The 17,887-nt window shown below is 34.4% G+C and overlaps 63 non-coding genes across 63 annotated transcripts; all 63 read left to right on the top strand.

Moving 5' to 3' along the window:
- Window positions 1-16: 16 nt before the first annotated feature.
- Trnai-aau (transfer RNA isoleucine (anticodon AAU)) lies at window positions 17-90 on the top strand. The gene has a single exon. It is a non-coding gene; the product is annotated as a tRNA-Ile (tRNA).
- Window positions 91-258: 168 nt separating this feature from the next.
- Trnai-aau (transfer RNA isoleucine (anticodon AAU)) lies at window positions 259-332 on the top strand. Its single transcript has one exon. It is a non-coding gene; the product is annotated as a tRNA-Ile (tRNA).
- A 168-nt stretch (window positions 333-500) lies between these two features.
- Window positions 501-574, top strand: Trnai-aau (transfer RNA isoleucine (anticodon AAU)). The gene has a single exon. It is a non-coding gene; the product is annotated as a tRNA-Ile (tRNA).
- A 168-nt stretch (window positions 575-742) lies between these two features.
- Window positions 743-816, top strand: Trnai-aau (transfer RNA isoleucine (anticodon AAU)). The gene has a single exon. It is a non-coding gene; the product is annotated as a tRNA-Ile (tRNA).
- Window positions 817-984: 168 nt separating this feature from the next.
- On the top strand, window positions 985-1,058 carry Trnai-aau (transfer RNA isoleucine (anticodon AAU)). Its single transcript has one exon. It is a non-coding gene; the product is annotated as a tRNA-Ile (tRNA).
- A 168-nt stretch (window positions 1,059-1,226) lies between these two features.
- On the top strand, window positions 1,227-1,300 carry Trnai-aau (transfer RNA isoleucine (anticodon AAU)). The gene has a single exon. It is a non-coding gene; the product is annotated as a tRNA-Ile (tRNA).
- Window positions 1,301-1,468: 168 nt separating this feature from the next.
- On the top strand, window positions 1,469-1,542 carry Trnai-aau (transfer RNA isoleucine (anticodon AAU)). The gene has a single exon. It is a non-coding gene; the product is annotated as a tRNA-Ile (tRNA).
- A 168-nt stretch (window positions 1,543-1,710) lies between these two features.
- Window positions 1,711-1,784, top strand: Trnai-aau (transfer RNA isoleucine (anticodon AAU)). The gene has a single exon. It is a non-coding gene; the product is annotated as a tRNA-Ile (tRNA).
- A 168-nt stretch (window positions 1,785-1,952) lies between these two features.
- On the top strand, window positions 1,953-2,026 carry Trnai-aau (transfer RNA isoleucine (anticodon AAU)). Its single transcript has one exon. It is a non-coding gene; the product is annotated as a tRNA-Ile (tRNA).
- Window positions 2,027-2,194: 168 nt separating this feature from the next.
- On the top strand, window positions 2,195-2,268 carry Trnai-aau (transfer RNA isoleucine (anticodon AAU)). The gene has a single exon. It is a non-coding gene; the product is annotated as a tRNA-Ile (tRNA).
- Window positions 2,269-2,437: 169 nt separating this feature from the next.
- On the top strand, window positions 2,438-2,511 carry Trnay-aua (transfer RNA tyrosine (anticodon AUA)). Its single transcript has one exon. It is a non-coding gene; the product is annotated as a tRNA-Tyr (tRNA).
- Window positions 2,512-2,679: 168 nt separating this feature from the next.
- Window positions 2,680-2,753, top strand: Trnay-aua (transfer RNA tyrosine (anticodon AUA)). The gene has a single exon. It is a non-coding gene; the product is annotated as a tRNA-Tyr (tRNA).
- A 168-nt stretch (window positions 2,754-2,921) lies between these two features.
- Window positions 2,922-2,995, top strand: Trnay-aua (transfer RNA tyrosine (anticodon AUA)). The gene has a single exon. It is a non-coding gene; the product is annotated as a tRNA-Tyr (tRNA).
- A 168-nt stretch (window positions 2,996-3,163) lies between these two features.
- Trnai-uau (transfer RNA isoleucine (anticodon UAU)) lies at window positions 3,164-3,236 on the top strand. Its single transcript has one exon. It is a non-coding gene; the product is annotated as a tRNA-Ile (tRNA).
- Window positions 3,237-3,404: 168 nt separating this feature from the next.
- Trnay-aua (transfer RNA tyrosine (anticodon AUA)) lies at window positions 3,405-3,478 on the top strand. The gene has a single exon. It is a non-coding gene; the product is annotated as a tRNA-Tyr (tRNA).
- Window positions 3,479-3,886: 408 nt separating this feature from the next.
- Window positions 3,887-3,960, top strand: Trnai-aau (transfer RNA isoleucine (anticodon AAU)). The gene has a single exon. It is a non-coding gene; the product is annotated as a tRNA-Ile (tRNA).
- A 168-nt stretch (window positions 3,961-4,128) lies between these two features.
- Trnav-aac (transfer RNA valine (anticodon AAC)) lies at window positions 4,129-4,202 on the top strand. Its single transcript has one exon. It is a non-coding gene; the product is annotated as a tRNA-Val (tRNA).
- Window positions 4,203-5,094: 892 nt separating this feature from the next.
- On the top strand, window positions 5,095-5,168 carry Trnai-aau (transfer RNA isoleucine (anticodon AAU)). Its single transcript has one exon. It is a non-coding gene; the product is annotated as a tRNA-Ile (tRNA).
- A 410-nt stretch (window positions 5,169-5,578) lies between these two features.
- Trnai-aau (transfer RNA isoleucine (anticodon AAU)) lies at window positions 5,579-5,652 on the top strand. Its single transcript has one exon. It is a non-coding gene; the product is annotated as a tRNA-Ile (tRNA).
- A 168-nt stretch (window positions 5,653-5,820) lies between these two features.
- On the top strand, window positions 5,821-5,894 carry Trnai-aau (transfer RNA isoleucine (anticodon AAU)). Its single transcript has one exon. It is a non-coding gene; the product is annotated as a tRNA-Ile (tRNA).
- Window positions 5,895-6,062: 168 nt separating this feature from the next.
- Window positions 6,063-6,136, top strand: Trnai-aau (transfer RNA isoleucine (anticodon AAU)). Its single transcript has one exon. It is a non-coding gene; the product is annotated as a tRNA-Ile (tRNA).
- A 167-nt stretch (window positions 6,137-6,303) lies between these two features.
- On the top strand, window positions 6,304-6,377 carry Trnai-aau (transfer RNA isoleucine (anticodon AAU)). Its single transcript has one exon. It is a non-coding gene; the product is annotated as a tRNA-Ile (tRNA).
- Window positions 6,378-6,544: 167 nt separating this feature from the next.
- Window positions 6,545-6,618, top strand: Trnai-aau (transfer RNA isoleucine (anticodon AAU)). The gene has a single exon. It is a non-coding gene; the product is annotated as a tRNA-Ile (tRNA).
- A 410-nt stretch (window positions 6,619-7,028) lies between these two features.
- On the top strand, window positions 7,029-7,102 carry Trnai-aau (transfer RNA isoleucine (anticodon AAU)). Its single transcript has one exon. It is a non-coding gene; the product is annotated as a tRNA-Ile (tRNA).
- A 167-nt stretch (window positions 7,103-7,269) lies between these two features.
- Window positions 7,270-7,343, top strand: Trnai-aau (transfer RNA isoleucine (anticodon AAU)). The gene has a single exon. It is a non-coding gene; the product is annotated as a tRNA-Ile (tRNA).
- A 167-nt stretch (window positions 7,344-7,510) lies between these two features.
- Window positions 7,511-7,584, top strand: Trnai-aau (transfer RNA isoleucine (anticodon AAU)). The gene has a single exon. It is a non-coding gene; the product is annotated as a tRNA-Ile (tRNA).
- A 410-nt stretch (window positions 7,585-7,994) lies between these two features.
- Window positions 7,995-8,068, top strand: Trnai-aau (transfer RNA isoleucine (anticodon AAU)). Its single transcript has one exon. It is a non-coding gene; the product is annotated as a tRNA-Ile (tRNA).
- A 168-nt stretch (window positions 8,069-8,236) lies between these two features.
- Window positions 8,237-8,310, top strand: Trnai-aau (transfer RNA isoleucine (anticodon AAU)). The gene has a single exon. It is a non-coding gene; the product is annotated as a tRNA-Ile (tRNA).
- Window positions 8,311-8,478: 168 nt separating this feature from the next.
- Window positions 8,479-8,552, top strand: Trnai-aau (transfer RNA isoleucine (anticodon AAU)). The gene has a single exon. It is a non-coding gene; the product is annotated as a tRNA-Ile (tRNA).
- A 167-nt stretch (window positions 8,553-8,719) lies between these two features.
- Window positions 8,720-8,793, top strand: Trnai-aau (transfer RNA isoleucine (anticodon AAU)). Its single transcript has one exon. It is a non-coding gene; the product is annotated as a tRNA-Ile (tRNA).
- Window positions 8,794-9,203: 410 nt separating this feature from the next.
- Trnai-aau (transfer RNA isoleucine (anticodon AAU)) lies at window positions 9,204-9,277 on the top strand. The gene has a single exon. It is a non-coding gene; the product is annotated as a tRNA-Ile (tRNA).
- A 168-nt stretch (window positions 9,278-9,445) lies between these two features.
- Window positions 9,446-9,519, top strand: Trnai-aau (transfer RNA isoleucine (anticodon AAU)). The gene has a single exon. It is a non-coding gene; the product is annotated as a tRNA-Ile (tRNA).
- Window positions 9,520-9,687: 168 nt separating this feature from the next.
- Trnai-aau (transfer RNA isoleucine (anticodon AAU)) lies at window positions 9,688-9,761 on the top strand. Its single transcript has one exon. It is a non-coding gene; the product is annotated as a tRNA-Ile (tRNA).
- A 168-nt stretch (window positions 9,762-9,929) lies between these two features.
- Window positions 9,930-10,003, top strand: Trnai-aau (transfer RNA isoleucine (anticodon AAU)). The gene has a single exon. It is a non-coding gene; the product is annotated as a tRNA-Ile (tRNA).
- A 169-nt stretch (window positions 10,004-10,172) lies between these two features.
- Window positions 10,173-10,246, top strand: Trnai-aau (transfer RNA isoleucine (anticodon AAU)). Its single transcript has one exon. It is a non-coding gene; the product is annotated as a tRNA-Ile (tRNA).
- Window positions 10,247-10,414: 168 nt separating this feature from the next.
- Window positions 10,415-10,488, top strand: Trnai-aau (transfer RNA isoleucine (anticodon AAU)). The gene has a single exon. It is a non-coding gene; the product is annotated as a tRNA-Ile (tRNA).
- A 410-nt stretch (window positions 10,489-10,898) lies between these two features.
- Trnai-aau (transfer RNA isoleucine (anticodon AAU)) lies at window positions 10,899-10,972 on the top strand. The gene has a single exon. It is a non-coding gene; the product is annotated as a tRNA-Ile (tRNA).
- A 168-nt stretch (window positions 10,973-11,140) lies between these two features.
- Trnai-aau (transfer RNA isoleucine (anticodon AAU)) lies at window positions 11,141-11,214 on the top strand. Its single transcript has one exon. It is a non-coding gene; the product is annotated as a tRNA-Ile (tRNA).
- Window positions 11,215-11,866: 652 nt separating this feature from the next.
- On the top strand, window positions 11,867-11,940 carry Trnai-aau (transfer RNA isoleucine (anticodon AAU)). The gene has a single exon. It is a non-coding gene; the product is annotated as a tRNA-Ile (tRNA).
- Window positions 11,941-12,108: 168 nt separating this feature from the next.
- Window positions 12,109-12,182, top strand: Trnai-aau (transfer RNA isoleucine (anticodon AAU)). The gene has a single exon. It is a non-coding gene; the product is annotated as a tRNA-Ile (tRNA).
- A 168-nt stretch (window positions 12,183-12,350) lies between these two features.
- Trnai-aau (transfer RNA isoleucine (anticodon AAU)) lies at window positions 12,351-12,424 on the top strand. Its single transcript has one exon. It is a non-coding gene; the product is annotated as a tRNA-Ile (tRNA).
- A 168-nt stretch (window positions 12,425-12,592) lies between these two features.
- Trnai-aau (transfer RNA isoleucine (anticodon AAU)) lies at window positions 12,593-12,666 on the top strand. The gene has a single exon. It is a non-coding gene; the product is annotated as a tRNA-Ile (tRNA).
- A 167-nt stretch (window positions 12,667-12,833) lies between these two features.
- Window positions 12,834-12,907, top strand: Trnai-aau (transfer RNA isoleucine (anticodon AAU)). The gene has a single exon. It is a non-coding gene; the product is annotated as a tRNA-Ile (tRNA).
- A 168-nt stretch (window positions 12,908-13,075) lies between these two features.
- Window positions 13,076-13,149, top strand: Trnai-aau (transfer RNA isoleucine (anticodon AAU)). The gene has a single exon. It is a non-coding gene; the product is annotated as a tRNA-Ile (tRNA).
- Window positions 13,150-13,317: 168 nt separating this feature from the next.
- Trnai-aau (transfer RNA isoleucine (anticodon AAU)) lies at window positions 13,318-13,391 on the top strand. Its single transcript has one exon. It is a non-coding gene; the product is annotated as a tRNA-Ile (tRNA).
- Window positions 13,392-13,559: 168 nt separating this feature from the next.
- On the top strand, window positions 13,560-13,633 carry Trnai-aau (transfer RNA isoleucine (anticodon AAU)). Its single transcript has one exon. It is a non-coding gene; the product is annotated as a tRNA-Ile (tRNA).
- A 168-nt stretch (window positions 13,634-13,801) lies between these two features.
- On the top strand, window positions 13,802-13,875 carry Trnai-aau (transfer RNA isoleucine (anticodon AAU)). Its single transcript has one exon. It is a non-coding gene; the product is annotated as a tRNA-Ile (tRNA).
- A 168-nt stretch (window positions 13,876-14,043) lies between these two features.
- On the top strand, window positions 14,044-14,117 carry Trnai-aau (transfer RNA isoleucine (anticodon AAU)). Its single transcript has one exon. It is a non-coding gene; the product is annotated as a tRNA-Ile (tRNA).
- Window positions 14,118-14,284: 167 nt separating this feature from the next.
- Trnai-aau (transfer RNA isoleucine (anticodon AAU)) lies at window positions 14,285-14,358 on the top strand. The gene has a single exon. It is a non-coding gene; the product is annotated as a tRNA-Ile (tRNA).
- A 168-nt stretch (window positions 14,359-14,526) lies between these two features.
- On the top strand, window positions 14,527-14,600 carry Trnai-aau (transfer RNA isoleucine (anticodon AAU)). The gene has a single exon. It is a non-coding gene; the product is annotated as a tRNA-Ile (tRNA).
- Window positions 14,601-14,768: 168 nt separating this feature from the next.
- Trnai-aau (transfer RNA isoleucine (anticodon AAU)) lies at window positions 14,769-14,842 on the top strand. The gene has a single exon. It is a non-coding gene; the product is annotated as a tRNA-Ile (tRNA).
- Window positions 14,843-15,010: 168 nt separating this feature from the next.
- Window positions 15,011-15,084, top strand: Trnai-aau (transfer RNA isoleucine (anticodon AAU)). The gene has a single exon. It is a non-coding gene; the product is annotated as a tRNA-Ile (tRNA).
- A 168-nt stretch (window positions 15,085-15,252) lies between these two features.
- Trnai-aau (transfer RNA isoleucine (anticodon AAU)) lies at window positions 15,253-15,326 on the top strand. Its single transcript has one exon. It is a non-coding gene; the product is annotated as a tRNA-Ile (tRNA).
- A 168-nt stretch (window positions 15,327-15,494) lies between these two features.
- On the top strand, window positions 15,495-15,568 carry Trnai-aau (transfer RNA isoleucine (anticodon AAU)). The gene has a single exon. It is a non-coding gene; the product is annotated as a tRNA-Ile (tRNA).
- Window positions 15,569-15,736: 168 nt separating this feature from the next.
- Window positions 15,737-15,810, top strand: Trnai-aau (transfer RNA isoleucine (anticodon AAU)). The gene has a single exon. It is a non-coding gene; the product is annotated as a tRNA-Ile (tRNA).
- Window positions 15,811-15,978: 168 nt separating this feature from the next.
- Window positions 15,979-16,052, top strand: Trnai-aau (transfer RNA isoleucine (anticodon AAU)). The gene has a single exon. It is a non-coding gene; the product is annotated as a tRNA-Ile (tRNA).
- A 169-nt stretch (window positions 16,053-16,221) lies between these two features.
- Trnai-aau (transfer RNA isoleucine (anticodon AAU)) lies at window positions 16,222-16,295 on the top strand. The gene has a single exon. It is a non-coding gene; the product is annotated as a tRNA-Ile (tRNA).
- A 168-nt stretch (window positions 16,296-16,463) lies between these two features.
- On the top strand, window positions 16,464-16,537 carry Trnai-aau (transfer RNA isoleucine (anticodon AAU)). The gene has a single exon. It is a non-coding gene; the product is annotated as a tRNA-Ile (tRNA).
- Window positions 16,538-16,705: 168 nt separating this feature from the next.
- On the top strand, window positions 16,706-16,779 carry Trnai-aau (transfer RNA isoleucine (anticodon AAU)). The gene has a single exon. It is a non-coding gene; the product is annotated as a tRNA-Ile (tRNA).
- Window positions 16,780-16,947: 168 nt separating this feature from the next.
- Trnai-aau (transfer RNA isoleucine (anticodon AAU)) lies at window positions 16,948-17,021 on the top strand. The gene has a single exon. It is a non-coding gene; the product is annotated as a tRNA-Ile (tRNA).
- Window positions 17,022-17,189: 168 nt separating this feature from the next.
- On the top strand, window positions 17,190-17,263 carry Trnai-aau (transfer RNA isoleucine (anticodon AAU)). Its single transcript has one exon. It is a non-coding gene; the product is annotated as a tRNA-Ile (tRNA).
- A 168-nt stretch (window positions 17,264-17,431) lies between these two features.
- Window positions 17,432-17,505, top strand: Trnai-aau (transfer RNA isoleucine (anticodon AAU)). Its single transcript has one exon. It is a non-coding gene; the product is annotated as a tRNA-Ile (tRNA).
- A 168-nt stretch (window positions 17,506-17,673) lies between these two features.
- On the top strand, window positions 17,674-17,747 carry Trnai-aau (transfer RNA isoleucine (anticodon AAU)). The gene has a single exon. It is a non-coding gene; the product is annotated as a tRNA-Ile (tRNA).
- The last annotated feature ends 140 nt before the right edge of the window (window positions 17,748-17,887 follow it).

Below are 17,887 nucleotides of genomic sequence, written 5' to 3'. Positions count from 1 at the left end.
GGATATTCCACGTGTCGGCCGGTTAGCTCAGTTGGTTAGAGCGTCGTGCTAATAACGCGAATGTCGTGGGTTCGATCCCCATACTGGCCATCATTTGCTGTATTTTGCTACAGGAAGCAAATGATTTTAATGAATAACAAAGCATAATCCAACGGAAAGAAATAAGTGAAATGTCATAAAAATAAGTTCGTTTTAGATAGTTTTGATAAGTAAATCATAATAAAAACAATTTAATAAATAAAGAAAATGCCACGTGTCGGCCGGTTAGCTCAGTTGGTTAGAGCGTCGTGCTAATAACGCGACTGTCGTGGGTTCGATCCCCATACTGGCCATCATTTGCTGTATTTTGCTACACGAAGAAAATGATTTTAATGAATAACAAAGCATAATCAAACGGAAAGAAATAAGTGAAATGTAATAAAAATAAGTTCGTTCTAGATAGTTTTGATAAGTAAATCATAATCCAAAAAATTTAATAAATAAAGAATATGCCACGTGTCGGCCGGTTAGCTCAGTTGGTTAGAGCGTCGTGCTAATAAAGCGAATGTCGTGGGTTCGATCCCCATACTGGCCATCATTTGCTGTATTTTGCTACAGGAAGCAAATGATTTTAATGAATAACAAAGCATAATCAAACGGAAAGAAATAAGTGAAATGTCATAAAAATAAGTTCGTTTTAGATAGTTTTGATAAGTAAATCATAATGCAAAAAATTTAATAAATAAAGAAAATGCCACGTGTCGGCCGGTTAGCTCAGTTGGTTAGAGCGTCGTGCTAATAACGCGAATGTCGTGGGTTCGATCCCCATACTGGCCATCATTTGCTGTATTTTGCTACACGAAGAAAATGATTTTAATGAATAACAAAGCATAATCCAACGGAAAGAAATAAGTGAAATGTCATAAAAATAAGTTCGTTTTAGATAGTTTTGATAAGTAAATCATAATCCAAAATATTTAATAAATAAAGAAAATGCCACGTGTCGGCCGGTTAGCTCAGTTGGTTAGAGCGTCGTGCTAATAACGCGAATGTCGTGGGTTCGATCCCCATACTGGCCATCATTTGCTGTATTTTGCTACAGGAAGCAAATGATTTTAATGAATAACAAAGCATAATCCAACGGAAAGAAATAAGTGAAATGTCATAAAAATAAGTTCGTTTTGGATAGTTTTGATAAGTAAATCATAATCCAAAAAATTTAATAAATAAAGAAAATGCCACGTGTCGGCCGGTTAGCTCAGTTGGTTAGAGCGTCGTGCTAATAACGCGAATGTCGTGGGTTCGATCCCCATACTGGCCATCATTTGCTGTATTTTGCTACAGGAAGCAAATGATTTTAATGAATAACAAAGCATAATCAAACGGAAAGAAATAAGTGAAATGTAATAAAAATAAGTTCGTTTTAGATAGTTTTGATAAGTAAATCATAATCCAAAAAATTTAATAAATAAAGAATATGCCACGTGTCGGCCGGTTAGCTCAGTTGGTTAGAGCGTCGTGCTAATAACGCGAATGTCGTGGGTTCGATCCCCATACTGGCCATCATTTGCTGTATTTTGCTACACGAAGAAAATGATTTTAATGAATAACAAAGCATAATCCAACGGAAAGAAATAAGTGAAATGTCATAAAAATAAGTTCGTTTTAGATAGTTTTGATAAGTAAATCATAATCCAAAAAATTTAATAAATAAAGAAAATTCCACGTGTCGGCCGGTTAGCTCAGTTGGTTAGAGCGTCGTGCTAATAACGCGAATGTCGTGGGTTCGATCCCCATACTGGCCATCATTTGCTGTATTTTGCTACACGAAGCAAATGATTTTAATGAATAACAAAGCATAATCCAACGGAAAGAAATAAGTGAAATGTCATAAAAATAAGTTCGTTTTAGATAGTTTTGATAAGTAAATCATAATCCAAAAAATTTAATAAATAAAGAAAATTCCACGTGTCGGCCGGTTAGCTCAGTTGGTTAGAGCGTCGTGCTAATAACGCGAATGTCGTGGGTTCGATCCCCATACTGGCCATCATTTGCTGTATTTTGCTACACGAAGAAAATGATTTTAATGAATAACTAAGCATAATCCAACGGAAAGAAATAAGTTAAATGTAATAAAAATAAGTTCGTTCTAGATAGTTTTGATAAGTAAATCATAATCCAAAAAATTTAATAAATAAAGAATATTTAACGTGTCGGCCGGTTAGCTCAGTTGGTTAGAGCGTCGTGCTAATAAAGCGAATGTCGTGGGTTCGATCCCCATACTGGCCATCATTTGCTGTATTTTGCTACAGGAAGCAAATGATTTTAATGAATTACAAAGAATAATCAAACAGAAAAGAAATAAGTGAAATGTAATAAAAATAAGTTCGTTTTAGATAGTTTTGATAAGTAAATCATAATCCAAAAAATTTAATAAATAAAGAAAATTCCACGTGTCGGCCGGTTAGCTCAGTTGGTTAGAGCATCGGGCTTATAAAGCGAATGTCGTGGGTTCGATCCCCATACTGGCCATCATTTGCTGTATTTTGCTACAGGAAGCAAATGATTTTAATGAATAACAAAGCATAATCCAACGGAAAGAAATAAGTGAAATGTAATAAAAATAAGTTCGTTTTAGATAGTTTTGATAAGTAAATCATAATCCAAAAAATTTAATAAATAAAGAAAATGCCACGTGTCGGCCGGTTAGCTCAGTTGGTTAGAGCATCGGGCTTATAAAGCGAATGTCGTGGGTTCGATCCCCATACTGGCCATCATTTGCTGTATTTTGCTACAGGAAGCAAATGATTTTAATGAATAACAAAGCATAATCCAACGGAAAGAAATAAGTGAAATGTAATAAAAATAAGTTCGTTTTAGATAGTTTTGATAAGTAAATCATAATCCAAAAAATTTAATAAATAAAGAATATGCCACGTGTCGGCCGGTTAGCTCAGTTGGTTAGAGCATCGGGCTTATAAAGCGAATGTCGTGGGTTCGATCCCCATACTGGCCATCATTTGCTGTATTTTGCTACAGGAAGCAAATGATGTTAATGAATAACAAAGCATAATCCAACGGAAAGAAATAAGTGAAATGTAATAAAAATAAGTTCGTTTTAGATAGTTTTGATAAGTAAATCATAATCCAAAAAATTTAATAAATAAAGAAAATGCCACGTGTCGGCCGGTTAGCTCAGTTGGTTAGAGCATCGGGCTTATAAACGAATGTCGTGGGTTCGATCCCCATACTGGCCATCATTTGCTGTATTTTGCTACAGGAAGCAAATGATTTTAATGAATAACAAAGCATAATCCAACGGAAAGAAATAAGTGAAATGTAATAAAAATAAGTTCGTTTTAGATAGTTTTGATAAGTAAATCATAATCCAAAAAATTTAATAAATAAAGAAAATGCCACGTGTCGGCCGGTTAGCTCAGTTGGTTAGAGCATCGGGCTTATAAAGCGAATGTCGTGGGTTCGATCCCCATACTGGCCATCATTTGCTGTATTTTGCTACAGGAAGCAAATGATTTTAATGAATAACAAAGCATAATCCAACGGAAAGAAATAAGGTAAATGTCATAAAAATAAGTTCGTTTTAGATAGTTTTGATAAGTAAATCATAATCCAAAAAATTTAATAAATAAAAAAAATGCCACGTGTCGGCCGGTTAGCTCAGTTGGTTAGAGCGTCGTGCTAATAAAGTGAATGTCGTGGGTTCGATCCCCATACTGGCCATCATTTGCTGTATTTTGCTACACGAAGAAAATGATTTTAATGAATAACAAAGCATAATCCAACGGAAAGAAATAAGTGAAATGTAATAAAAATAAGTTCGTTTTAGATAGTTTTGATAAGTAAATCATAATAAAAAATTTAATAAATAAAGAATATGCCACGTGTCGGCCGGTTAGCTCAGTTGGTTAGAGCGTCGTGCTAATAACGCGAATGTCGTGGGTTCGATCCTCATACTGGCCATCATTTGCTGTATTTTGCTACAGGAAGCAAATGATTTTAATGAATAACAAAGCATAATCCAACGGAAAGAAATAAGTGAAATGTCATAAAAATAAGTTCGTTTTAGATAGTTTTGATAAGTAAATCATAATCCAAAAAATTTAATAAATAAAGAAAATGCCACGTGTCGGCCGGTTAGCTCAGTTGGTTAGAGCGTGGTGCTAACAACGCCAATGTCGTGGGTTCGATCCCCATACTGGCCATCATTTGCTGTATTTTGCTACAGGAAGCAAATGATTTTAATGAATAACAAAGCATAATCAAACGGAAAGAAATAAGTGAAATGTAATAAAAATAAGTTCGTTTAAGATAGTTTTGATAAGTAAATCATAATCCAAAAAATTAAATAAATACAGAATTATCCAGGTGTCGGCCGGTTAGCTAAGTTGGTTAGAGCGTCGTGCTAATAACGCAGATGTCGTGGGTTCGATCCCCATACTGGCCATCATTTGCTGTATTTTGCTACACGAAGCAAATGATTTTAATGAATAACAAAGCATAATCCAACGGAAAGAAATAAGTGAAATGTAATAAAAATAAGTTCGTTTTAGATAGTTTTGATAAGTAAATCATAATCCAAAAAAATTAATAAATAAAGAATATGCCACGTGTCCGCCGGTTAGCTCAGTTGGTTAGAGCGTCGTGCTAATAACGCGAATGTCGTGGGTTCGATCCCGATACTGGCCATCATTTGCTGTATTTTGCTACAGGAAGCAAATGATTTTAATGAATAACAAAGCATAATCCAACGGAAAGAAATAAGGTAAATGTCATAAAAATAAGTTCGTTTTAGATAGTTTTGATAAGTAAATCATAATCCAAAAAATTTAATAAATAAAAAAAATGCCACGTGTCGGCCGGTTAGCTCAGTTGGTTAGAGCGTCGTGCTAATAAAGTGAATGTCGTGGGTTCGATCCCCATACTGGCCATCATTTGCTGTATTTTGCTACACGAAGAAAATGATTTTAATGAATAACAAAGCATAATCCAACGGAAAGAAATAAGTGAAATGTAATAAAAATAAGTTCGTTTTAGATAGTTTTGATAAGTAAATCATAATAAAAAATTTAATAAATAAAGAATATGCCACGTGTCGGCCGGTTAGCTCAGTTGGTTAGAGCGTCGTGCTAATAACGCGAATGTCGTGGGTTCGATCCTCATACTGGCCATCATTTGCTGTATTTTACTACAGGAAGCAAATGATTTTAATGAATAACAAAGCATAATCCAACGGAAAGAAATAAGTGAAATGTAATAAAAATAAGTTCGTTTTAGATAGTTTTGATAAGTAAACCATAATACAAAAAATTTAATAAATAAAGAATATGCCAGGTGTCAGCCGGTTAGCTCAGTTGGTTAGAGCGTCGTGCTAATAACGCGAATGTCGTGGGTTCGATCCTCATACTGGCCATCATTTGCTGTATTTTGCTACAGGAAGCAAATGATTTTAATGAATAACAAAGCATAATCGAACGGAAAGAAATAAGTGAAATGTCATAAAAATAAGTTCGTTTTAGATAGTTTTGATAAGTAAATCATAATGCAAAAAATTTAATAAATAAAGAAAATGCCACGTGTCGGCCGGTTAGCTCAGTTGGTTAGAGCGTCGTGCTAATAACGCGAATGTCGTGGGTTCGATCCCCATACTGGCCATCATTTGCTGTATTTTGCTACAGGAAGCAAATGATTTTAATGAATAACAAAGCATAATCCAACGGAAAGAAATAAGTGAAATGTCATAAAAATAAGTTCGTTTTAGATAGTTTTGATAAGTAAATCAAAATAAAAAAAATTTAATAAATAAAGAAAATGCCACGTGTCGGCCGGTTAGCTCAGTTGGTTAGAGCGTCGTGCTAATAACGCGAATGTCGTGGGTTCGATCCCCATACTGGCCATCATTTGCTGTATTTTGCTACAGGAAGCAAATGATTTTAATGAATAACAAAGCATAATCCAACGGAAAGAAATAAGTGAAATGTCATAAAAATAAGTTCGTTTTAGATAGTTTTGATAAGTAAATCATAATGCAAAAAATTTAATAAATAAAGAATATTCATCGTGTCGGCCGGTTAGCTCAGTTGGTTAGAGCGTCGTGCTAATAACGCGAATGTCGTGGGTTCGATCCCCATACTGGCCATCATTTGCTGTATTTTGCTACAGGAAGCAAATGATTTTAATGAATAACAAAGCATAATCCAACGGAAAGAAATAAGTGAAATGTCATAAAAATAAGTTCGTTTTAGATAGGTTTGATAAGTAAATCATAATAAAAAAATTTAATAAATAAGGAAAATGCCACGTGTCGGCCGGTTAGCTCAGTTGGTTAGAGCGTCGTGCTAATAACGCGACTGTCGTGGGTTCGATCCCCATACTGGCCATCATTTGCTGTATTTTGCTACAGGAAGCAAATGATTTTAATGAATAACAAAGCATAATCCAACGGAAAGAAATAAGTGAAATGTAATAAAAATAAGTTCGTTTTAGATAGGTTTGATAAGTAAATCATAATAAAAAAATTTAATAAATAAAGAATATACATCGTGTCGGCCGGTTAGCTCAGTTGGTTAGAGCGTCGTGCTAATAACGCGAATGTCGTGGGTTCGATCTCCATACTGGCCATCATTTGCTGTATTTTGCTACAGGAAGCAAATGATTTTAATGAATAACAAAGCATAATCCAACGGAAAGAAATAAGTGAAATGTAATAAAAATAAGTTCGTTTTAGATAGTTTTGATAAGTAAATCATAATCCAAAAAATTAAATAAATACAGAATTATCCAGGTGTCGGCCGGTTAGCTAAGTTGGTTAGAGCGTCGTGCTAATAACGCAGATGTCGTGGGTTCGATCCCCATACTGGCCATCATTTGCTGTATTTTGCTACACGAAGCAAATGATTTTAATGAATAACAAAGCATAATCCAACGGAAAGAAATAAGTGAAATGTAATAAAAATAAGTTCGTTTTAGATAGTTTTGATAAGTAAATCATAATCCAAAAAAATTAATAAATAAAGAATATGCCACGTGTCGGCCGGTTAGCTCAGTTGGTTAGAGCGTCGTGCTAATAACGCGAATGTCGTGGGTTCGATCCCCATACTGGCCATCATTTGCTGTATTTTGCTACAGGAAGCAAATGATTTTAATGAATAACAAAGCATAATCCAACGGAAAGAAATAAGTGAAATGTCATAAAAATAAGTTCGTTTTAGATAGGTTTGATAAGTAAATCATAATAAAAAAATTTAATAAATAAAGAAAATGCCACGTGTCGGCCGGTTAGCTCAGTTGGTTAGAGCGTCGTGCTAATAACGCGAATGTCGTGGGTTCGATCCCCATACTGGCCATCATTTGCTGTATTTTGCTACAGGAAGCAAATGATTTTAATGAATAACAAAGCATAATCCAACGGAAAGAAATAAGTGAAATGTCATAAAAATAAGTTCGTTTTAGATAGTTTTGATAAGTAAATCATAATAAAAAAATTTAATAAATAAAGAATATTCATCGTGTCGGCCGGTTAGCTCAGTTGGTTAGAGTGTCGTGCTAATAACGCGAATGTCGTGGGTTCGATCCCCATACTGGCCATCATTTGCTGTATTTTGCTACAGGAAGCAAATGATTTTAATGAATAACAAAGCATAATCCAACGGAAAGAAATAAGTGAAATGTAATAAAAATAAGTTCGTTTTAGATAGTTTTGATAAGTAAATCATAATCCAAAAAATTTAATAAATACAGAATTATCCAGGTGTCGGCCGGTTAGCTAAGTTGGTTAGAGCGTCGTGCTAATAACGCAGATGTCGTGGGTTCGATCCCCATACTGGCCATCATTTGCTGTATTTTGCTACACGAAGCAAATGATTTTAATGATTAACAAAGCATAATCCAACGGAAAGAAATAAGTGAAATGTAATAAAAATAAGTTCGTTTTAGATAGTTTTGATAAGTAAATCATAATCCAAAAAAATTAATAAATAAAGAATATGCCACGTGTCGGCCGGTTAGCTCAGTTGGTTAGAGCGTCGTGCTAATAACGCGAATGTCGTGGGTTCGATCCCCATACTGGCCATCATTTGCTGTATTTTGCTACAGGAAGCAAATGATTTTAATGAATAACAAAGCATAATCCAACGGAAAAAAATAAGTGAAATGTCATAAAAATAAGTTCGTTTCAGATAGTTTTGATAAGTAAATCATAATACAAAAAATTTAATAAATAAAGAAAATGCAAGGTGTCGGCCGGTTAGCTCAGTTGGTTAGAGCGTCGTGCTAATCACGCGAATGTCGTGGGTTCGATCCCCATACTGGCCATCATTTGCTGTATTTTGCTACAGGAAGCAAATGATTTTAATGAATAACAAAGCATAATCCAACGGAAAAAAATAAGTGAAATGTCATAAAAATAAGTTCGTTTTAGATAGTTTTGATAAGTAAATAATAATCCAAAAAATTTAATAAATAAAGAAAATGCCACGTGTCGGCCGGTTAGCTCAGTTGGTTAGAGCGTCGTGCTAATAACGCGAATGTCGTGGGTTCGATCCCCATACTGGCCATCATTTGCTGTATTTTGCTACAGGAAGCAAATGATTTTAATGAATAACAAAGCATAATCCAACGGAAAGAAATAAGTGAAATGTCATAAAAATAAGTTCGTTTTAGATAGTTTTGATAAGTAAATCATAATAAAAAAATTTAATAAATAAAGAATATTCATCGTGTCGGCCGGTTAGCTCAGTTGGTTAGAGTGTCGTGCTAATAACGCGAATGTCGTGGGTTCGATCCCCATACTGGCCATCATTTGCTGTATTTTGCTACAGGAAGCAAATGATTTTAATGAATAACAAAGCATAATCCAACGGAAAGAAATAAGTGAAATGTAATAAAAATAAGTTCGTTTTAGATAGTTTTGATAAGTAAATCATAATCCAAAAAATTTAATAAATACAGAATTATCCAGGTGTCGGCCGGTTAGCTAAGTTGGTTAGAGCGTCGTGCTAATAACGCAGATGTCGTGGGTTCGATCCCCATACTGGCCATCATTTGCTGTATTTTGCTACACGAAGCAAATGATTTTAATGATTAACAAAGCATAATCCAACGGAAAGAAATAAGTGAAATGTAATAAAAATAAGTTCGTTTTAGATAGTTTTGATAAGTAAATCATAATCCAAAAAAATTAATAAATAAAGAATATGCCACGTGTCGGCCGGTTAGCTCAGTTGGTTAGAGCGTCGTGCTAATAACGCGAATGTCGTGGGTTCGATCCCCATACTGGCCATCATTTGCTGTATTTTGCTACAGGAAGCAAATGATTTTAATGAATAACAAAGCATAATCCAACGGAAAAAAATAAGTGAAATGTCATAAAAATAAGTTCGTTTCAGATAGTTTTGATAAGTAAATCATAATACAAAAAATTTAATAAATAAAGAAAATGCAAGGTGTCGGCCGGTTAGCTCAGTTGGTTAGAGCGTCGTGCTAATCACGCGAATGTCGTGGGTTCGATCCCCATACTGGCCATCATTTGCTGTATTTTGCTACAGGAAGCAAATGATTTTAATGAATAACAAAGCATAATCCAACGGAAAAAAATAAGTGAAATGTCATAAAAATAAGTTCGTTTTAGATAGTTTTGATAAGTAAATCATAATCCAAAAAATTTAATAAATAAAGAAAATGCCACGTGTCGGCCGGTTAGCTCAGTTGGTTAGAGCGTCGTGCTAATAACGCGAATGTCGTGGGTTCGATCCCCATACTGGCCATCATTTGCTGAATTTTGCTACACGAAGCAACTGATTTTAATGAATAACAAAGCATAATCAAACGGAAAGAAATAAGTGAAATGTCATAAAAATAAGTTCGTTTTAGATAGTTTTGATAAGTAAATCATAATCCAAAAAATTTAATAAATAAAGAAAATGTCACGTGTCGGCCGGTTAGCTCAGTTGGTTAGAGCGTCGTGCTAATAACGCGAATGTCGTGGGTTCGATCCCTATACTGGCCATCATTTGCTGTATTTTGCTACACGAAGAAAATGATTTTAATGAATAACAAAGCATAATCCAACGGAAAGAAATAAGTGAAATGTCATAAAAATAAGTTCGTTTTAGATAGTTTTGATAAGTAAATCATAATGCAAAAAAATTTAATAAATAAAGAAAATGCCACGTGTCGGCCGGTTAGCTCAGTTGGTTAGAGCGTCGTGCTAATAACGCGAATGTCGTGGGTTAGATCCCCATACTGGCCATCATTTGCTGTATTTTGCTACAGGAAGCAAATGATGTTAATGAATAACAAAGCATAATCCAACGGAAAGAAATAAGTGAAATGTCATAAAAATAAGTTCGTTTTAGATAGTTTTGATAAGTAAATCAAAATAAAAAAAATTTAATAAATAAAGAAAATGCCACGCGTCGGCCGGTTAGCTCAGTTGGTTAGAGCGTCGTGCTAATAACGCGAATGTCGTGGGTTCGATCCCCATACTGGCCATCATTTGCTGTATTTTGCTACAGGAAGCAAATGATGTTAATGAATAACAAAGCATAATCCAACGGAAAGATATAAGTGAAATGTAATAAAAATAAGTTCGTTTTAGATAGTTTTGATAAGTAAATCATAATCCAAAAAATTTAATAAATAAAGAATATTCAACGTGTCGGCCGGTAAGCTCAGTTGATTAGAGCGTCGAGCTAATAACGCGAATGTCGTGGGTTCGATCCCCATACTGGCCATCATTTGCTGTATTTTGCTACAGGAAACAAATTATTTTAATGAATAACAAAGCATAATCCAACGGAAAGAAATAAGTGAAATGTCATAAAAATAAGTTCGTTTTAGATAGTTTTGATAAGTAAATCATAATGCAAAAAATTTAATAAATAAAGAATATTCATCGTGTCGGCCGGTTAGCTCAGTTGGTTAGAGCGTCGTGCTAATAACGCGAATGTCGTGGGTTCGATCCCCATACTGGCCATCATTTGCTGTATTTTGCTACAGGAAGCAAATGATTTTAATGAATAACAAAGCATAATCCAACGGAAAGAAATAAGTGAAATGTAATAAAAATAAGTTCGTTTTAGATAGTTTTGATAAGTAAATCATAATCCAAAAAAATTAATAAATAAAGAATATGCCACGTGTCGGCCGGTTAGCTCAGTTGGTTAGAGCGTCGTGCTAATAACGCGAATGTCGTGGGTTCGATCCCCATACTGGCCATCAATTGCTGTATTTTGCTACAGGAAGCAAATGATTTTAATGAATAACAAAGCATAATCAAACGGAAAAAAATAAGTGAAATGTCATAAAAATAAGTTCGTTTTAGATAGTTTTGATAAGTAAATCATAATCCAAAAAATTTAATAAATAAAGAAAATGCCACGTGTCGGCCGGTTAGCTCAGTTGGTTAGAGCGTCGTGGTAATAACGCGAATGTCGTGGGTTCGATCCTCATACTGGCCATCATTTGCTGTATTTTACTACAGGAAGCAAATGATTTTAATGAATAACAAAGCATAATCCAACGGAAAGAAATAAGTGAAATGTAATAAAAATAAGTTCGTTTTAGATAGTTTTGATAAGTAAACCATAATACAAAAAATTTAATAAATAAAGAATATGCCAGGTGTCAGCCGGTTAGCTCAGTTGGTTAGAGCGTCGTGCTAATAACGCGAATGTCGTGGGTTCGATCCTCATACTGGCCATCATTTGCTGTATTTTGCTACAGGAAGCAAATGATTTTAATGAATAACAAAGCATAATCGAACGGAAAGAAATAAGTGAAATGTCATAAAAATAAGTTCGTTTTAGATAGTTTTGATAAGTAAATCATAATGCAAAAAATTTAATAAATAAAGAAAATGCCACGTGTCGGCCGGTTAGCTCAGTTGGTTAGAGCGTCGTGCTAATAACGCGAATGTCGTGGGTTCGATCCCCATACTGGCCATCATTTGCTGTATTTTGCTACAGGAAGCAAATGATTTTAATGAATAACAAAGCATAATCCAACGGAAAGAAATAAGTGAAATGTCATAAAAATAAGTTCGTTTTAGATAGTTTTGATAAGTAAATCAAAATAAAAAAAATTTAATAAATAAAGAAAATGCCACGCGTCGGCCGGTTAGCTCAGTTTGTTAGAGCGTCGTGCTAATAACGCGAATGTCGTGGGTTCGAGCCCCATACTGGCCATCATTTGCTGTATTTTGCTACAGGAAGCAAATGATGTTAATGAATAACAAAGCATAATCCAACGGAAAGATATAAGTGAAATGTAATAAAAATAAGTTCGTTTTAGATAGTTTTGATAAGTAAATCATAATCCAAAAAATTTAATAAATAAAGAATATTCAACGTGTCGGCCGGTTAGCTCAGTTGATTAGAGCGTCGTGCTAATAACGCGAATGTCGTGGGTTCGATCCCCATACTGGCCATCATTTGCTGTATTTTGCTACAGGAAACAAATGATTTTAATGAATAACAAAGCATAATCCAACGGAAAGAAATAAGTGAAATGTCATAAAAATAAGTTCGTTTTAGATAGTTTTGATAAGTAAATCATAATGCAAAAAATTTAATAAATAAAGAATATTCATCGTGTCGGCCGGTTAGCTCAGTTGGTTAGAGCGTCGTGCTAATAACGCGAATGTCGTGGGTTCGATCCCCATACTGGCCATCATTTGCTGTATTTTGCTACAGGAAGCAAATGATTTTAATGAATAACAAAGCATAATCCAACGGAAAGAAATAAGTGAAATGTCATAAAAATAAGTTCGTTTTAGATAGGTTTGATAAGTAAATCATAATAAAAAAATTTAATAAATAAAGAAAATGCCACGTGTCGGCCGGTTAGCTTAGTTGGTTAGAGCGTCGTGCTAATAACGCGAATGTCGTGGGTTCGATCCCCATACTGGCCATCATTTGCTGTATTTTGCTACAGGAAGCAAATGATTTTAATGAATAACAAAGCATAATCCAACGGAAAGATATAAGTGAAATGTAATAAAAATAAGTTCGTTTTAGATAGTTTTGATAAGTAAATCATAATCCAAAAAATTTAATAAATAAAGAATATTCAACGTGTCGGCCGGTTAGCTCAGTTGGTTAGAGCGTCGTGCTAATAACGCGGATGTCGTGGGTTCGATCCCCATACTGGCCATCATTTGCTGTATTTTGCTACAGGAAACAAATGATTTTAATGAATAACAAAGCATAATCCAACGGAAAGAAATAAGTGAAATGTCATAAAAATAAGTTCGTTTTAGATAGTTTTGATAAGTAAATCATAATGCAAAAAATTTAATAAATAAAGAATATTCATCATGTCGGCCGGTTAGCTCAGTTGGTTAGAGCGTCGTGCTAATAACGCGAATGTCGTGGGTTCGATCCCCATACTGGCCATGATTTGCTGTATTTTGCTACAGGAAGCAAATGATTTTAATGAATAACAAAGCATAATCCAACGGAAAGATATAAGTGAAATGTAATAAAAATAAGTTCGTTTTAGATAGTTTTGATAAGTAAATCATAATCCAAAACATTAAATAAATAAAGAATATTCAACGTGTCGGCCGGTTAGCTCAGTTGGTTAGAGCGTCGTGCTAATAACGCTAATGTCGTGGGTTCGATCCCCATACTGGCCATCATTTGCTGTATTGTGCTACAGGAAGGAAATTATTTTAATGAATAACAAAGCATAATCCAACGGAAAGAAATAAGTGAAATGTAATAAAAATAAGTTCGTTTTAGATAGTTTTGATAAGTAAATCATAATACAAAAAATTTAATAAATAAAGAATATGCCACGTGTCGGCCGGTTAGCTCTGTTGGTTAGAGCGTCGTGCTAATAACGCGAATGTCGTGGGTTCGATCCCCATACTGGCCATCATTTGCTGTATTTTGCTACAGGAAGCAAATGATTTTAATGAATAACAAAGCATAATCCAACGGAAAGAAATAAGGGAAATGTCATAAAAATAAGTTCGTTTTAGATAGTTTTGATAAGTAAATCATAATCCAAAAAATTTAATAAATAAAGAAAATGCCACGTGTCGGCCGGTTAGCTCAGTTGGTTAGAGCGTCGTGCTAATAACGCGAATGTCGTGGGTTCGATCCCCATACTGGCCATCATTTGCTGTATTTTGCTACAGGAAGAACATGATTTTAATGAATAACAAAGCATAATCCAACGGAAAGAAATAAGTGAAATGTCATAAAAATAAGTTCGTTTTAGATAGTTTTCATAAGTAAATCATAATAAAAAAATTTAATAAATAAAGAATATTCATCGTGTCGGCCGGTTAGCTCAGTTGGTTAGAGTGTCGTGCTAATAACGCGAATGTCGTGGGTTCGATCCCCATACTGGCCATCATTTGCTGTATTTTGCTACAGGAAGCAAATGATTTTAATGAATAACAAAGCATAATCCAACGGAAAGAAATAAGTGAAATGTCATAAAAATAAGTTCGTTTTAGATAGTTTTGATAAGTAAATAATAATGCAAAAAATTTAAAAAATAAAGATAATGCCACGTGTCGGCCGGTTAGCTCAGTTGGTTAGAGCGTCGTGCTAATAACGCGAATGTCGTGGGTTCGATCCCCATACTGGCCATCATTTGCTGTATTTTGCTACAGGAAGCAAATGATTTTAATGAATAACAAAGCATAATCCAACGGAAAGAAATAAGTGAAATGTCATAAAAATAAGTTCGTTTTAGATAGTTTTGATAAGTAAATCATAATCCAAAAAATTTAATAAATAAAGAAAATGCCACGTGTCGGCCGGTTAGCTCAGTTGGTTAGAGCGTCGTGCTAATAACGCGAATGTCGTGGGTTCGATCCCCATACTGGCCATCATTTGCTGTATTTTGCTACAGGAAGCAAATGATTTTAATGAATAACAAAGCATAATCCAACGGAAAGAAATAAGTGAAATGTCATAAAAATAAGTTCGTTTTGGATAGTTTTGATAAGTAAATCATAATCCAAAAAATTTAATAAATAAAGAAAATTCCACGTGTCGGCCGGTTAGCTCAGTTGGTTAGAGCGTCGTGCTAATAACGCGAATGTCGTGGGTTCGATCCCCATACTGGCCATCATTTGCTGTATTTTGCTACAGGAAGCAAATGATTTTAATGAATAACAAAGCATAATCCAACGGAAAGAAATAAGTGAAATGTCATAAAAATAAGTTCGTTTTAGATAGTTTTGATAAGTAAATCATAATCCAAAAAATTTAATAAATAAAGAAAATGCCACGTTTCGGCCGGTTAGCTCAGTTGGTTAGAGCGTCGTGCTAATAACGCGAATGTCGTGGGTTCGATCCCCATACTGGCCATCATTTGCTGTATTTTGCTACAGGAAGCAAATGATTTTAATGAATAACAAAGCATAATCCAACGGAAAGAAATAAGTGAAATGTCATAAAAATAAGTTCGTTTTGGATAGTTTTGATAAGTAAATCATAATCCAAAAAATTTAATAAATAAAGAAAATTCCACGTGTCGGCCGGTTAGCTCAGTTGGTTAGAGCGTCGTGCTAATAACGCGAATGTCGTGGGTTCGATCCCCATACTGGCCATCATTTGCTGTATTTTGCTACAGGAAGCAAATGATTTTAATGAATAACAAAGCATAATCCAACGGAAAGAAATAAGTGAAATGTCATAAAAATAAGTTCGTTTTAGATAGTTTTGATAAGTAAATCATAATCCAAAAAATTTAATAAATAAAGAAAATGCCACGTTTCGGCCGGTTAGCTCAGTTGGTTAGAGCGTCGTGCTAATAACGCGAATGTCGTGGGTTCGATCCCCATACTGGCCATCATTTGCTGTATTTTGCTACACGAAGCAAATGATTTTAATGAATAACAAAGCATAATCCAACGGAAAGAAATAAGTGAAATGTCATAAAAATAAGTTCGTTTTAGATAGTTTTGATAAGTAAATCATAATCCAAAAAATTTAATAAATAAAGAAAATGCCACGTGTCGGCCGGTTAGCTCAGTTGGTTAGAGCGTCGTGCTAATAACGCGAATGTCGTGGGTTCGATCCCCATACTGGCCATCATTTGCTGTATTTTGCTACAGGAAGCAAATGATGTTAATGAATAACAAAGCATAATCCAACGGAAAGAAATAAGTGAAATGTCATAAAAATAAGTTCGTTTTAGATAGTTTTGATAAGTAAAAAATAATAAAAAATAATTTAATAAATAAAGAAAATGCCACGTGTCGGCCGGTTAGCTCAGTTGGTTAGAGCGTCGTGCTAATAACGCGAATGTCGTTGGTTCGATCCCCATACTGGCCATCATTTGCTGTATTTTGCTACAGGAAGCAAATGATTTTAATGAATAACAAAGCATAATCCAACGGAAAGAAATAAGTGAAATGTCATAAAAATAAGTTCGTTTTAGATAGTTTTGATAAGTAAATCATAAACCAAAAAATTTAATAAATAAAGAAAATGCCACGTGTCGGCCGGTTAGCTCAGTTGGTTAGAGCGTCGTGCTAATAACGCGAATGTCGTGGGTTCGATCCCCATACTGGCCATCATTTGCTGTATTTTGCTACAGGAAGCAAATGATTTTAATGAATAACAAAGCATAATCCAACGGAAAGAAATAAGTGAAATGTCATAAAAATAAGTTCGTTTTAGATAGTTTTGATAAGTAAATCATAATCCAAAAAATTTAATAAATAAAGAAAATGCCACGTTTCGGCCGGTTAGCTCAGTTGGTTAGAGCGTCGTGCTAATAACGCGAATGTCGTGGGTTCGATCCCCATACTGGCCATCATATGCTGTATTTTGCTACACGAAGCAAATGATTTTAATGAATAACAAAGCATAATCCAACGGAAAGAAATAAGTGAAATGTCATAAAAATAAGTTCGTTTTAGATAGTTTTGATAAGTAAATCATAATCCAAAAAATTTAATAAATAAAGAAAATGCCACGTGTCGGCCGGTTAGCTCAGTTGCTTAGAGCGTCGTGCTAATAACGCGAATGTCGTGGGTTCGATCCCCATACTGGCCATCATTTGCTGTATTTTGCTACAGGAAGCAAATGATTTTAATGAATAACAAAGCATAATCCAACGGAAAGAAATAAGTTAAATGTCATAAAAATAAGTTCGTTTTGGATAGTTTTGATAAGTAAATCATAATCCAAAACATTTAATAAATAAAGAAAATGCCACGTGTCGGCCGGTTAGCTCAGTTGGTTAGAGCGTCGTGCTAATAACGCGAATGTCGTGGGTTCGATCCCCATACTGGCCATCATTTGCTGTATTTTGCTACAGGAAGCAAATGATTTTAATGAATAACAAAGCATAATCCAACGGAAAGAAATAAGTGAAATGTCATAAAAATAAGTTCGTTTTAGATAGTTTTGATAAGTAAATCATAATCCAAACAATTTAATAAATAAAGAAAATGCCACGTTTCGGCCGGTTAGCTCAGTTGGTTAGAGCGTCGTGCTAATAACGCGAATGTCGTGGGTTCGATCCCCATACTGGCCATCATTTGCTGTATTTTGCTACAGGAAGCAAATGATTTTAATGAATAACAAAGCATAATCCAACGGAAAGAAATAAGTGAAATGTCATAAAAATAAGTTCGTTTTAGATAGTTTTGATAAGTAAATCATAATCCAAAAAATTTGATAAATAAAGAAAATGCCACGTGTCGGCCGGTTAGCTCAGTTGGTTAGAGCATCGTGCTAATAACGCGAATGTCGTGGGTTCGATCCCCATACTGGCCATCATTTGCTGTATTCTGCTACAGGAAGCAAATGATTTTAATGAATAACAAAGCATAATCCAACGGAAAGAAATAAGTGAAATGTCATAAAAATAAGTTCGTTTTAGATAGTTTTGATAAGTAAATCATAATCCAAAAAAT

This window comes from Euprymna scolopes, chromosome 22, assembly GCF_053919585.1.
Source record: "Euprymna scolopes isolate OS-2025 chromosome 22, ASM5391958v1, whole genome shotgun sequence".
In the NCBI taxonomy this organism is placed as follows: Eukaryota; Metazoa; Mollusca; class Cephalopoda; order Sepiida; family Sepiolidae; genus Euprymna; species Euprymna scolopes.
This window is presented reverse-complemented; position numbering and strand designations above follow the sequence as displayed.